The 15,831-nt window shown below is 43.1% G+C and overlaps 1 protein-coding gene across 8 annotated transcripts in view; it reads right to left on the reverse strand.

The window, feature by feature from the left end:
• Window positions 1-15,831, reverse strand: part of LOC109868725 (leucine-rich repeat and calponin homology domain-containing protein 1) — a 118,014-nt gene that overhangs the window by 94,586 nt on the left and 7,597 nt on the right. The gene's annotated exons all lie outside the window — the stretch shown is intronic.

Genomic DNA, 15,831 nt, shown 5'->3' on the forward strand with positions numbered 1-15,831 from the left:
CCTTGAAAAATCATAATCGGTCGACCTCTAGTGGAGACATTTTACTGTAGCTAATGTGGAAGGAAAAGCTGTGTACATTTGCAAATACTGTGCCATATCATATGTGAAGAATGCAACAAAGATGCAGAATCATCTGGCCAAGTGCTTAAAGTTCCCTCAGCGCTCACAACAAGCAACCTCTAACAAAAGTCCCTCTACTTCTATTCGAGGTGAAAATGATGAATCAGACACCTTATCAATAGCAATAGCTCATGGTCTTCCTGGAATCAGAAGTATTTTTTGACTCAATGGACGAACTTAGTCAAATAAATGCTAATGAATGTCTTGCTCGAGCTGTGTATGCAACTGGTTCACCTCTGATGCTCACAGGCAATGTGTTTTGGAAGAGATTTCTGAATGAATGTTCTTCGCCCAGCATACACCCCTCCAACCAAACATGCTTTATCTACTCATTTGCTGGATGCAGAGTTCAACAGAGGTAAAGTGAAGGTCAAGCAAATCATAGAGAAAGCAGAATATTGCAATCATGTCTGATGGGTGGTCGAATGTTCGTGGGAAAGGAATAATTAACAAAATCATCTCCACCCCTAAACCAGTATTTTGCAAGATTAGACACAAGGGACAACAGACACACCGGCCTCTACATTGCAGATGAGCTGAAGGCAGTCATCAATAACCTTGGACCACAGAAGGTATTTGCACTGGTGACAGACAATGCTGCGAACATGAAGGCTGCTTGGTCTAAAGTGGACGAGTCCTACCCGCACATCACACCCATTGGCTGTGCTGCTCGTACACTGATTCTGCTCCTCAAGGACATCATGGCGCTGAAAACAATGGATACACTACAAGAGAGCCAAGAAATGGTTAGGTATGTGAAGGGTCATCAAGTTATAGCAGCAATCTAACTCACCAAGCAGTGAGAAGAATAAGAGCACCACATTGAAGCTGCCCAGCAACATGTTTGACAGTCTCCTGGAGGGGAAGGAGTCTCTCCAAGAAATGGCCATATCACAGTCTGCCGATATGGACAGCCCCATCAAGAGGATCCTCGTGGATGATGTATTTTTGGGAGAGAGTGGTAACTCTATAACCTATAGCAGTAGCCATTGCACAGATTGAAGGAGAAAATGCCATTCTGTCTGATGTTCAGACTCTGCTTGTAGATGTAAGAGAAGAAATCCATACTGCCTTGCCCACTTCACTGTTGCTCCAAGCAGAGGAAACTGCAGTTCTGAAATACATCAAAAAGCGTGAAGACTTCTGCCTGAAGCCCATACATGCCGCAGCGTACATGTTGAACCCCAAGTATGCTGGCAAGAGCATCCTGTCTGGTGCAGAGCTCAACAATGCCTATGGTGTCATCACTATCGTGTCGTCTCGCCTCCTTGGCCTGGATGAAGGCAAGGTTCTTAGCAGTCTGGCGAAGTACACTTCCAAGCAAGGGCTTTGTGATGGAGATGCAATATGGCAGTCGTGCCAATCTCTCTCATCAACAACCTGGCGGAAGGGACTTTGTGGATCTTGTGGGTCCTTGTTTGGCAACACACACACCATAGCACGCAACAGGCTGACAAATACAAGGGTTGAAAAATGTGAGGCTTTTTGGGCCTGACAACGAGCCATCCTGTCTGATGTTCAAGAGGTGGACATTGAGGAGGTCCAGGGAGAATACATGGAAGCCTGAGAGGAAGACAACCAAAGCTTTAGTTTCTAGACTATCAACCCTGATGTATGTTGAAAACGTTTTTTGGAAGATGCGATTGATCATTCAATATTCCCTTTTGTTGTTCAGTGAAATCATCCCATGTGGAGAGTTAAATCATTTAATTAAAGTTCAATTTGTAACTAAACAAATTGTTTTATTTCTATATGGAAGGATTTAATCATTTGCAATGATTAAATCATTTTTTTAATCATTATGTCTACTTATGATAAGGTAAAAGGTTTATGTTTCTGTCTCCATATGATATGGTAAATATATCCAATGGGAAAAAAACATCTACATTTAAACGGTATTAATATTAATTCCCATATATTCCCATGGAAAGTTTCCACCTCCGAATATTCCCCAAAATGTGCAACCCATAGCGGATGACCAGAATGAGTCGTACTTCCACAAGAATTCTGAATGACCTGATTGCCAGTCACTGTCCATCTGCTGCCTCTCTTCTAAAAACAGTATACTGTAGCTCTCTCCCTCACACAATCACTCCCTCTGTACCACTACAATAGCAGAACACTAGGAAATGACCATGTTATGTAACAGAGCAATGTTAAACCCCCACAAACACTCTCTCTCGTACTGTTGGGCATTTCACTCTACAACACAGATCACATTAACATTCTGTTTCAGTTTGAATTACAGTATGTGACAACCTCAGTCTCCAGCTCACCTCAAAACTCCTATAGATACCAGCTGAATCCTAACTTAAGATATCAATGTGGAACTCAGACTTTCACATGAAGCCTACATTGACATAAATAAGAGATTTGTATGACAACGTCAATTCCGTGCAGATTTTGATTGAATAGTAAACACAGCTTGGACTATGGTGGCGCTGACCCGTATAAAAACACATCACACGTGGTGCTCTATTAAGTCATCCACTCATAGTGTCCTGGTGCTTCTATCCCAGTTTAGTAAACTAGGGCAGAAACCAGAAATAACATGTGACTCCAGTCTCTTCATCAGAGACAATCACGTAGGCCAGCTCCCTAAAAGGTAGGGTAGTTCAGGCCACCCAGACGATTTACTACTGACCAGTAGGGTGTGTATCTGGGTCAGGCTCACATCTGATTCACTACAGACCAGGAAGTTGTGTATCTGGGTCAGCCTCACAGCTGATTTACTACAGGCCAGGAGGGTGTGTATCTGGGCTACAGTATCTGGGTCAGCCTCACAGCTGATTTACTACAGACCAGGATGGTGTGTATCTGGGTCAGGCTCACATACACACGAATCTGGGCTTCGCTGTTTTTACCCAAACATGGATTCCTATTGGGTTCTAAAGATACTGCAATGTTATTAATACGTGTGTGTGTGTCAGGTAGGGTGCAGAGTAGAGGTCGACCGATTAAAATCGGCATGGCCGATTAATTAGGGCCGATTTCAAGTTTTCATAACAATCGGTAATCAGCCTTTTTGGACGCCGATTACAATGCAATCCATGAGGAAACTGCGTGGCAGGCTGACCACCTGTTACAGTAATGCAGCGTCAAAAGGACCTTGTGGCTACAAGGAGCCAAGGTAAGTTGCTAGCTAGCATTAAACTTCTTACAAAAAACAAAATCAGTCTTCACATAATCACTAGTTAACCCAGTAATATCGTCAACCATGTGTAGTTAACTAGCTTGTCCTGCGTTGCATACAATCATATCGGTGCCTGTTAATTTATCATCACATCACAACCTACTTCATCTTTGCCAAATGGGTGATTTAACAAAGGCGCATTCACGAAAAAAAGCACATTCGCTGCACAAATGTACCTCACCATCAATGCCTTTCTTAAAATCAAAACACAGAAGTATATATTTTTTAAACTGCATATTTAGTTCAAATAAATGCATGTTAGCAGGCAATATTAACTAGGGAAATTGTGTCACTTCACTTGCGTTCAGTGCACGTATATGCAACAGTTTGGACTGCCTGGCTCATTGCAAACTGTGTTACTTGTCCCTGTTCCCAAGAAAGCTAAGGTAACTGAGCTAAGCGACTACTGCCCCGTAGCAATCACTTCCATCATCATGAAGTGCTTTGAGAGACTAGTCAAGGGCCATATCACCTCCACCCTACCTGACACCCTAGACCCACTCCAATTTGCTTACCGCCCCAATAGGTCCACAGACTACGCAATCGTAATCACACTGCCCTAACCCATCTGGACAAGAGGAACACCTATGTAAGAATGCTGTTCATCGACTACAGCTCAGCATTTAACACCATAGTACCCTCCAAACTCGTCATCAAGCCCGAGACCCTGGGTCTCGACCACGCCCTGTGCAACTGGGTACTGGACTTCCTGACGGGCCGCCCCCAGTTGGTGAGGGTAGGTAACATCTCCACCCCGCTGATCCTCAACACTGGGGCCCCACAAGGGTGCGTTCTGAGCCCTCTCCTGTACTCCCTGTTCACCCACGACTGCGTGGCCACGCACGCCTCCACTCAATCATCAAGTTTGCGGACGACACTACAGTGGTAGGCTTGATTATCAAAAACGACGAGATGATTGTGGACTTCAGGAAACAACAGAGGGAGCACCCCCCTATCCACATCGATGGGACAGTTGTGGAGAGGGTAGTAAGTTAAGTTCCTCGGCGTACACATCACAGACAAACTGAATTGGTCCATCCACACAGACAGCGGCGTGAAGAAGGCGCAGCAGCACCTCTTCAACCTCAGGAGGCTGAAGAAATTCGGCTTGTCACCAAAAGCACTCACAAACGTCTACAGATGCACAATCGAGAGCATCCTGTCGGGCTGTATCACCGCCTGGTACGGCAACTGCTCCGCCCACAACCGTAAGGCTCTCCAGAGGGTAGTGAGGTCTGCACAACGCATCACCGGGGGCAAACTACCCTCCAGGACACCTACACCACCCGATGTCACAGGAAGGCCATAAAGATCATCAAGGACAAAAACCACCCGAGCCACTGCCTGTTTACCCCGCTACCATCCAGAAGGCGAGGTCAGTACAGCAGGGAGCGAGAGACTGAAAAACAGCTTCTATCTCAAGGCCATCAGACTGTTAAACAGCGACCACTAACATTGAGTGGCTGCTGCCAACACACTGACTCAACTCCAGCCACTTTAATAAATGAGAATTTATGGAAATTGATGTAAAATATATCACTAGCCACTTTAAACAATGCTACTTAATATAAATGTTTACATACCCTACATTACTCATCTCATATGTATATGTATATACTGTACTCTATATCATCTACTGAATCTTTATGTAATACATGTATCACTAGCCACTTTAAACTATGCCACTTTTTACATACCCTACATTACTCATCTCATATGTATATACTGTACTCGATACCATCTACTGCATCTTGCCTATGCCGTTCTGTACCATCACTCATTCATATATCTTTATGTACATATTCTTTATCCCTTTACACTTGTGTGTATAAGGTAGTAGTTTTGGAATTGTTAGGTTAGTTTACTCGTTGGTTATTACTGCATTGTCAGAACTAGAAGCACAAGCATTTCGCTACACTCGCATTAACATCTGCTAACCATGTGTATGTGACATAAATTTGATTTGATTTCCTAACAAAGAACATAATTAACTTGCCAGAATTGTACATAATTATGACATAACATTGAAGGGTGTGCAATGCAACAGAAATATTTACTTAGGGATGCCACCTGTTCAACAAAATGGTTCCATAATTCACTGAAAGAATAAACGTTTTCAAAATTATAGTTTCCGGATTTGACCATATTAAGGACCAAAGGCTCGTATTTCTGTGTGTTTATTATAATTAAGTCTATGATTTGATATTTGATAGAGCAGTCTGACTGAGCGGTGGTAGGCAGCAGCAGGCCCGTAAGCATTTATTAAAATAGTACTTTACTTCATTTGCCAGCAGCTCTTAGCAATGCTTGAAGCACAGCGCTGTTTATGACTATCAACTCCTGAGATAAAGCGCCTATAAGAACATCCAATAGTCAAAGGTATATGAAATACAAATGGTAGAGAGAAAAATTGTCGACGCATCATAATTCCTATAATCACTACAACCTAAAACTTCTTAACTGGGAATATTGAACCACCAGCTTTCATATGTTCTCATGTTCTGAGCAAGGAACTTAAAACATTAGCTTCTTTTTTTTACATGGCACAAATTGCACTTTTACTTTCTTCTCCAACACTGTTTTTGCATTATTTAAACCAAATTGAACATGTTTCATTATTTATTTGAGACTAAATAGATTTTATTGATGTAGTGTATGAAGTTAAAATAAAAAGGGTTCATTGTTCAGTCAGTATTGTTGCAATAGTCATTATTACAAATATATATAACATTTTTTAAACAAAATCAGTCAATTAAATCGGTATCAGCTTTTTTTGGTCCTCCAATAAATCCGTATCGGCGTTGAAAAGTCATAATCGGTCGACCTCTAGTGCAGAGCTGATGTAAAGGTCAAAAGTGACATTCCAGGATAGTATTACCAGCACGTAAGACAAAGAATGTAGTGAGGAGAGCCTCCCATTGTGTGTGTACGTGATACTGAGCTACTCGTGTCTCTCTTTGTATACTGGACCTTATAGCTGTGATTGCATGAGTTTGTCCCCATCTGTCTCTAGACCTTTTCCATACAACATAGAAACTAAAATCACACCCACCTCAAACAGAACAGCCGAAGTAGAATTCAATGTTTTAAATTATGTTTTAATCTGTAGCTGAAGTACCTATCAAATTAATGCACAGGCTTACTGCCCTTCTCTCTGCCTATCTATTCCATGCAGTCACTGATGCTGTCGAGTGATGAGGTCACCACATTTGGGGCCCAGCTGAGGCTGCTGCTACCTTAGACACATGACAGCCATAGAGCAGCAGGGTAAAACACTCATGACACATTTTCACCTGGCTCTAACACGCACACACAGCTCTTCTCTTACTGCTCTGTTCTCTACTGGTCAGTACTGGTCTGGCACATGGTGTTGCTGTCTGTGTGACGTTTTGTATCTTAGGGCTGTGAGGCTGAGGCAGGTCTGTACTGTAACAGAGGCAGGAAGCCATCCTAGTCCCTCCCCGCCTGGCTCATTGTTTGGAAGGGCAGCAGCTAAGGCCATTTCCTGTCTGGGAAATGCTGAGGCACTGCATACCCCCCCGTACACCGAACCTTATATCACACCATCCTACCTGCCCCTACTGCAATGTCAGCCATCCCTTGCTACCCAGTCTCAAGAGAACAAGTGAATCTGAGAACACTGGGAGACAGTACTGTCACTGACCCTTTAGAAGGGGATTTCTGGTGACCTCACACCAACACGCCAGGGGTGTTAATGACACACACAGAAACCCCCTAGAGAGAGACACACATCAGGAATCATGTAGAAACTTCAGTTCCTGTCATCTTTATCTGAGTGCACCACTTCCCCAGAACCGATACCATTTAACTAGACTGTGTTTACAAGGCTAGAAAAACTATTTATAATTTATTTTACCCGGTAAGTTGACTGAGAACACTGTCATTTACAGCAACAACTTGGGGAATAGTTACAGGGGAGAGGAGAGGGGGTGAATGAGCCAATTATACATTTGGGATTAGGTGACCGTGACGGTATGAGGGTTAGAATGGGAATTTAGCCAGGACACTAGGGTTAACACCCATACTCTTACGATAAGTGCCATGGGCTCTTTAGTGACCACAAAGAGTCAGGACACCGGTTTAAAGTCCCATCCGAAAGACAGCACCCTACACAGGACAATGTCCCCAATCACTGCCCTGGGGAATTGGGGATATTATTTTTGGAGCAGAGGAAAGAGTGCCTCCTACTGGCCCTCCAACACCACTTCCAGCAGCATTTGGTCTCCCATCCAGGGACCGACCAGGACCAACCCTGCTTAGCTTCAGAAGCAAGCCAGCAGTGGGATATGCTGCTCCCCTCATGCCTCCACAGAGCAGAGCTTTGAACCCAACCTGTGGAGCGTGAAACAAACACAGACGCTCATATCCGCCAAACAAGAACCTCTCCCTCTCTTAGCAACCAAACATGCATGAAGAGTTCTATTAGAACAGCTTTGACCAACAACCAGAGTTGTTATGGCGTTGCAGCATGGTTTCAGGTCATCTGCTGGCTTGAGACAATATCCAGGATGACCAAAATAACTTGTGGTTTCCTACAATCAATGATATTTAGCAAGGCCATTCAAATACCCCACACACATTTATAAAACTTCACCATAACAGGGTTCTATAAAGCAACAAACATGTTATTGAGCCTCCAAAAAGCCCTAAACGTTATTCCAACATTCATAGCGCTAAATGGACCGTATATAGTATTTGGCACTTGCTCAAGGCTGTATGATGTGAAGACATAAGCTCCTTTAAAAATAAAAATGGCATCCTCCAAAATATAAGCCCTTCTCATCCACCCCCACATAGTAGAACCTCAACATCACCCAAATTCTGCCCCTGGCATCATAATAGCACCCCTCCCCCACTGACCTACCCACCCTATGAGTGTTCTGCAGGGCACCATGCCATCCTGTCACACTGTGTCTGTGTGAAGGGGAGGTGAAGAGGCAGAGGGGGGTACATTACTGTGTCAACACCCCCCTACAGCACACCCCCCTACAGCACACCCCCCTACAGCACACCCCCCTACAGCACACCCCCCTACAGCACACCCCCCTACAGCACACCCCCCTACAGCACACCCCCCTACAGCACACCCCCCTACAGCACACCCCCCTACAGCACACCCCCCTACAGCACACCCCCCTACAGCACACCCCCCTACAGCACATCCGCCTACAGCACATCCGCCTACCACTTACAGCACATCCGCCTACCACTTACAGCACATCCGCCTACCACTTACAGCACATCCGCCTACCACTTACAGCACATCCGCCTACCACTTACAGCACATCCGCCTACCACTTACAGCACATCCGCCTACCACTTACAGCACATCCGCCTACCACTTACAGCACATCCGCCTACAACTTACAGCACATCCGCCTACAACTTATACTTAACATATGTGTCCCATGCCAATAAAGCCCAGTGAATTGAATTGGATAGATATAGAGAGAGCAGGGCACTGATAAAGAGGCAGGGGAGAGACTGATAAGACACGGGTCAGTGGTTGTAGGAGTTGGGAGGAGTGTGTAGTGGCGTGGAGTGTTTGTGAGGGTATTTTGTGTGTGTGTGTGTGTGTGTGTGTGAGAGAAATACAGTTGAGCCGTGACAGTGCAGTGTCGGGGGTTGCCAGCAAAACATCACAGCCAGAGGCAATTAACCCTCTAATCGAGTCAATACCATCTGCCTGCCCTCGTCTATTCCGCTATACCACTAGAGTTTGCACATTTCTCTGGAGAGTTCATTAAAGAACACCCAAAATGTACCAACTACAAAAAAAAACACATTAAACACCATCTTCAGCCACCTCCCCCCACCCACCCACCCACACACCCACCCACCCACCCACACACACACACATACACACTTAAACCCAGTCAGACACACAGACAATGTCAAAGTGTGTCTGTGTAGCTGTAGAGCTATAGGTGTAGGTCTGATGGTACCAGTACAGTCCTACCAGGTCCTGACTGACAGGTCAAAGATGGAGGGAGGGATTTACAACCAGCCCATATAATCCCTAGTCCTAATCCCTGATTGTCTGCCACTCACTGGGTCACAGCAAACGGTTTCTAGAGCAGCATGTGTATTCCGTGCTCCATGGTGACGCTTCAGACTTTTACATTATATATATATATATATATATATATATATATAGTTAGTTTTTTTATATATATTTTTTATAACTGTATTTATTTTAAACACACCCCCCTCACACACTGAGGTAACAAACTTGATTAAAAACACAATAAGAACACAAGAAGATTGAGGATCTATACAACTGTACCAACAACACAAGAGAAAGGGTAGAGGCATCTAAATTCCATTATTTTGATTCAATTAACTTTACTGACCTAATAAATCAAGTGATTATTCAGTAATAAATGACCAAAGCAACATAGTCCATCATTGCCATCCATTCCACTACTACTGCAACTGTCCACATTCCATAGGTTAGGCACTGTGGAGTGTCTGCCCTGCATCTCACCACAGTAAACCTTTATTTCACTAGTTATACTGTAGTACAGGGGTAGACCACTAGATTCAGAGGTTTTGTTCACTGCAAATAGACCATAACAAAAAAAAATGTATTTGAAAATAATATAATAATAATTATTGTATAATAACATAATAATAATTAATTATTATACATTTCATACCTTGATTACATTGAGACACAATCACATCTTTTATATATGTGGGAATACTTGGAAACAGATTTCCAAAATAAAACTCAGCTTTGGCTGAATTACTGGTGATTTCACAGTCTTTTCTTTTTTTTGAAAACTTTGGGGGCAAAATATATATATATATATATTTTTTTTAATCACTCACTGACATTTTTGGCCCATGGGCCACCTGTTGCCGACCCCTGCTATACTGAAACCCAATCTTTTGCTGTTCCAGCCCGTCTCTGGGGTATCACCTCCTCTGAACAGGGCCAGTAACAGTTCCATTAACAATGCATTAGCTCATTATTCTATCCCCAGACTATACTCCACCACAGCACCCGCCGCAACCTGTTTATCCCATCACCACGGTTACCGTCACGGCGCCGAGCCCACAGTGTCTCGTCTAAGATCTAGACCTGATGATATAGGGATGTGTGTGTGAGTGAGCGATACTAAGGCTACAGGATACACAACTTTTGAAGTTAGTTTACCAACTGGGGGCGATGAGGTCTGTCTAAGACTTAACATGTGTGTAAGGGAGATATAATTGGAGAGAGAGAAAAGGAGCGCTAGACACTAGTGAGATAGGAAGTGTGTATGTGTGTGAGAGAGGGAGAGCGAGGAAGAGAGAGGGGGATAGTAGATGTGTGAGTGTGTTTTTAACTCAGCTGTGGTTTATGACAGTTCTCAGGTGTGGTCCGTACACAGAACAGACAAACTCTACCCTCCAACACCCTATCCCTGGTTGCATTCCTGAGAATTCACAGCTTCCTGAAGGAGCGAGACATACGTACACGTCTGACAGGACATCCCAGGGAGGGGACAGAGAAATTAAGGCAGGTGTGTTTACAGGGCACCAGTGTATCCTGGCAGCCAGCCCAGTGGTGAAGGAAGAGTGCTGGGGCTGGACTAGAGCTGAGGGTCATAATACAGGATCACACACATCACTGGGGAGGTGGCTCATTAGGAACCAGGCTAAGGGCTGGCACACATCACACCGAATCTGGATTTGCGTTCGTTGGTGTGCGGTGTTTAAGGGAGCAACTGCTGTAGACGTCTGACTGCCAAGACATTTCATGCGATTCTACATGTAATCATTGTGCACTTGCAATTTTTTCCCCGCAAAGTTTAATTGAGGTGCTAAGTACTCTCAGCCAGCAAACGCTATTGGTGTGTATGAGCCCTAACACATCTCACATCACAACACACAGAGAGAAAGAGAGAGAGTCAGGCTGTAGCTCCAGAATGTGAGTGAATGGCGTGAAACAATGCCAGAAATGCCCTTTGTCATGAGAGGCTGTTTCCTTTCCTGACATATTCATCAGAACAGGCCAATAAAATCTCTAGAACTGACTATTACACACAAACATAAATAACCAGAAAACAATGCTAGAATCAGATACATAACGTTACCACAACATTCAGAGAACATTCGCCACCAGTTGAAGTGGACGCATTTCTTACATTTCTGCTTGGTTCCCATTTCCTCAAAAACCTCCCCTGGGAATCATTATGAAATCAATCAGGCTATTTCTGGAGACAACCAAAAAAGGTCTCGCTCTAGTCTGGGTGAATTGAGCTCTGAGGTCAGGAAGGCAGAAAGGTAATGTTGCCGGAGTGTCCTCCTCCTCCCCTTTCTAATCCTACCAGCAATCTGATTAGACCCACAGGACCTTGTAAGGCTAAACACCTTTAGGATCATCATAACATCAAAGAGTAAGACAGAGCTTCATCTGAGTACATAATACTAGAGGTCGACCGATTATGTTTTTTCAACGCCGATACCGATTATTGGAGTGCCATAAAAGCCGATACCGATTAAATCGGCTGATTTTTTGTATTTATAAATTTGTAATAATGACAATTACAACAATACTGAATGAACACTTATTTTTACTTATTATAATACATCAATAAAATCCATTTAGCCTCAAGTATATAATGAAACATGTTCAATTTGGTTTAAATGATGCAAAAACAAAGTGTTGGAGAAGAAAGTAAAAGTGCAATATGTGCTATGTAGGAAAGCTAACGTTTCAGTTCCTTGCTCAGAAAATGAGAACATATGAAAGCTGGTGGTTCCTTTTAACATGAGTCTTCAATATTCCCAGGTAAGAAGTTTTAGGTTGTTGTTATTATAGGAATTATAGGACTATTTCCCTCTATACCATTTGTATTTCATTAACCTTTGACTATTGGATGTTCTTATAGGCACTTTAGTATTGCCAGTGTAACAGTATAGCTTCCGACCCCCTAATCGCTCCTCCCTGGGCTCGAACCAGCAACAAAACGAAAATTAGCGCACGCTAACTAGCTAGCCACTTCACTTCAGTTACACGAGCCTCATCTCTGGAGTTGATAGGCTTGAAGTCATAAACAGTGCAATGCTTGACGAACAAGGAAGAGCTGCTGGCAAAACGCACAAAAGTGCTGTTTGAATTCATGTTTATGCGCCTGCTTCTGCCTACCAAGTATCTGCCTACGCTCAGTCAGATACTTAAGATGCTTGTATGCTCAGACAGATTATATGCAATGCAGGACACGCTAGATAATATCTAGTAATATCATCAACCATGTGTAGTTAACTAGTGATTATGATTTATTGTTTTTTATAAGATAAATGTAATGCTAGCTAGCAACTTACCTTGGCTTACTGCATTTGCATAACAGTCTCCTTGTGGAATGCAAGGAGAGAGGCAGGTCGTTATTGCATTGGACTAGTTAACTGTAAGGTTGCAAGATTGGATCCCCCGAGCTGACAAGGTGAAAATCTGTCGTTCTGCCCCTGAACGAGGCAGTTAACCCACCGTTCCTAGGCCATCATTGAAAATAAGAATGTGTTCTTAACTGACTTGCCTAGTTAAATAAAGAATAAATAAAAGGTGTAAAAAAAAAAATATATATATTTTTTTGTATTATTATTTTTTTTTTAAACCGGCGCCCCAAAAATACCGATTTCCGATTGTTAAGAAAACTTGAAATCGGCATTAATTAATCGGCCATTCCGATTAATCGGTCGACCTCTACATAATACTCAGTTTAAAAACAAATTGATGGCAACCATTAATTTGAGATTAACTATATTTTTAATCCAAATATAGTACCCTCCGTCATCCCAGTGCAAATTCACAATGGTGATATACCCAGCAATGGTGATATAATATACCCAGCAATGGTGATATACCCAGCAATGGTGACTTTACCATCTGATCTATAAAGAACAGTGGCCAAACCGACCACTATGAGGAGGAGTGTTCCAATGTTCGCTCAATTCAACTGTCATCGTTTTGTGTGGCACAGTGCTTGTCTGTATGTGTTAACTATGAGTGATGTCTCTAGTGAGTGGACACAGTAGTAGGAGTGTGTGCGCATCAGGTAGGTTGCAGAGCAGATGGTCAGAAGTGCCATTCCAGGATATTAATAACAGCAGGTTTGTGTAACTGGGAGTAAACCCAGTCAGACAGTAAGGTAATTATCACCACTAGTAATATCTAGCGATCCCCTGGCCACCTTGCTGTGTCAGCCGACCTGGGCCACGGCTCAATCTCAGTCATTGAGCTCCACTGACAGGGAAATGGGGGCAGTGGGGAGGGGGTTAAAAAGGGCACCAACATCAGATTCAGGGCACATACAGTAGTATTACATCGCAGTGTCAGTCTGCACATAGGTCCTAACATGTAGGTACCATGTAGCAGTAAGCTTTTGGTTTTAGGCAGATGAGCAAATATGAAACGGTGTTTGGGATTTTCCTTAGCCGAGTAAGAATGTGTGCGTGAGAGAACGTGTGTATAATTTTGATAACCGTCTCACTGCAAAAGCAGAAGTGGCACAGACAGTGCTATCCTGTAGTGAGAAATCAAATCAAAGTTTATTTGTCACGTACACTGAATACAACAGGTTCACCTTACAGTGAAATGCTTACTTACAGGCTCTATACCAATAGTGCAAAAAAGGTTAGGTGAACAATAGGTAAGTAAAGAAATAACAACAGTAAAAAGACAGTGAAAAACAGTAGCGAGGCTACACACAGTAGCGAGGCTACACACAGTAGCGAGGCTATATATAGACATCGGTTAGTCAGGCTGATTGAGGTAGTATGTACATGTAGATATGGTTAAAGTGACAATGTATACAGTGCCTTGCGAAAGTATTCGGCCCCCTTGAACTTTGCGACCTTTTGCCACATTTCAGGCTTCAAACATAAAGATATAAAACTGTATTTTTTTGTGAAGAATCAACAACAAGTGGGACACAATCATGAAGTGGAACGACATTTCTTGGATATTTCAAACTTTTTTAACAAATCAAAAACTGAAAAATTGGGCGTGCAAAATTATTCAGCCCCTTTACTTTCAGTGCAGCAAACTCTCTCCAGAAGTTGCACTGTGATAGTCTCAGAGGTCCGTTAAAAGCGCAGAGAGCATCATGAAGAACAAGGAACACACCAGGCAGGTCCGAGATACTGTTGTGAAGAAGTTTAAAGCCGGATTTGGATACAAAAAGATTTCCCAAGCTTTAAACATCCCAAGGAGCACTGTGCAAGCGATAATATTGAAATGGAAGGAGTATCAGACCACTGCAAATCTACCAAGACCTGGCCGTCCCTCAACTTTCAGCTCATACAAGGAGAAGACTGATCAGAGATGCAGCCAAGAGGCCCATGATCACTCTGGATGAACTGCAGAGATCTACAGCTGAGGTGGGAGACTCTGTCCATAGGACAACAATCAGTCGTATATTGCACAAATCTGGCCTTTATGGAAGAGTGGCAAGAAGAAAGCCATTTCTTAAAGATATCCATAAAAAGTGTTGTTTAAAGTTTGCCACAAGCCACCTGGGAGACACACCAAACATGTGGAAGAAGGTGCTCTGGTCAGATGAAACCAAAATTGAACTTTTTGGCAACAATGCAAAACGTAAAAGTAACACAGCTCATCACCCTGAACACACCATCCCCACTGTCAAACATGGTGGTGGCAGCATCATGGTTTGGGCCTGCTTTTCTTCAGCAGGGACAGGGAAGATGGTTAAAATTGATGGGAAGATGGATGGAGCCAAATACAGGACCCTTCTGGAAGAAAACCTGATGGAGTCTGCAAAAGACCTGAGACTGGGACGGAGATTTGTCTTCCAACAAGACAATGATCCAAAACATAAAGCAAAATCTACAATGGAATGGTTAAAAAATAAACATATCCAGGTGTTAGAATGGCCAAGTCAAAGTCCAGACCTGAATCCAATCGAGAATCTGTGGAAAGAACTGAAAACTGCTGTTCACAAATGTTCCCCATCCAACCTCACTGAGCTCGAGCTGTTTTGCAAGGAGGAATGGGAAAAAATGTCAGTCTCTCGATGTGCAAAACTGATAGAGACATACCCCAAGCGACTTACAGCTGTAATCGCAGCAAAAGGTGGCGCTACAAAGTATTAACTTAAGGGGGCTGAATAATTTTGCACGCCCAATTTTTCAGTTTTGGATTTGTTAAAAAAGTTTGAAATATCCATTAAATGTCGTTCCACTTCATGATTGTGTCCCACTTGTTGTTGATTCTTCACAAAAAAAATAGTTTTATATCTTTATGTTTGAAGCCTGAAATGTGGCAAAAGGTCGCAAAGTTCAAGGGGGCCGAATACTTTCGCAAGGCACTGTATATGATGAACAGAGAGTAGCAGTAGGGTAAAGAGGGGTTGGCGGGTGGTGGGACACAATGCAGATAGCCCGGTTAGCCAATGTGCAGGAGCACTGGTTGGTCGGGCCAATTGAGGTAGTATGTACATATGTACATCAATGTATAGTTAAAGTGAATGTGCATATATGAAAAACAG

Source organism: Oncorhynchus kisutch, linkage group LG2 (assembly GCF_002021735.2).
Source record: "Oncorhynchus kisutch isolate 150728-3 linkage group LG2, Okis_V2, whole genome shotgun sequence".
Lineage (NCBI taxonomy): Eukaryota > Metazoa > Chordata > Actinopteri > Salmoniformes > Salmonidae > Oncorhynchus > Oncorhynchus kisutch.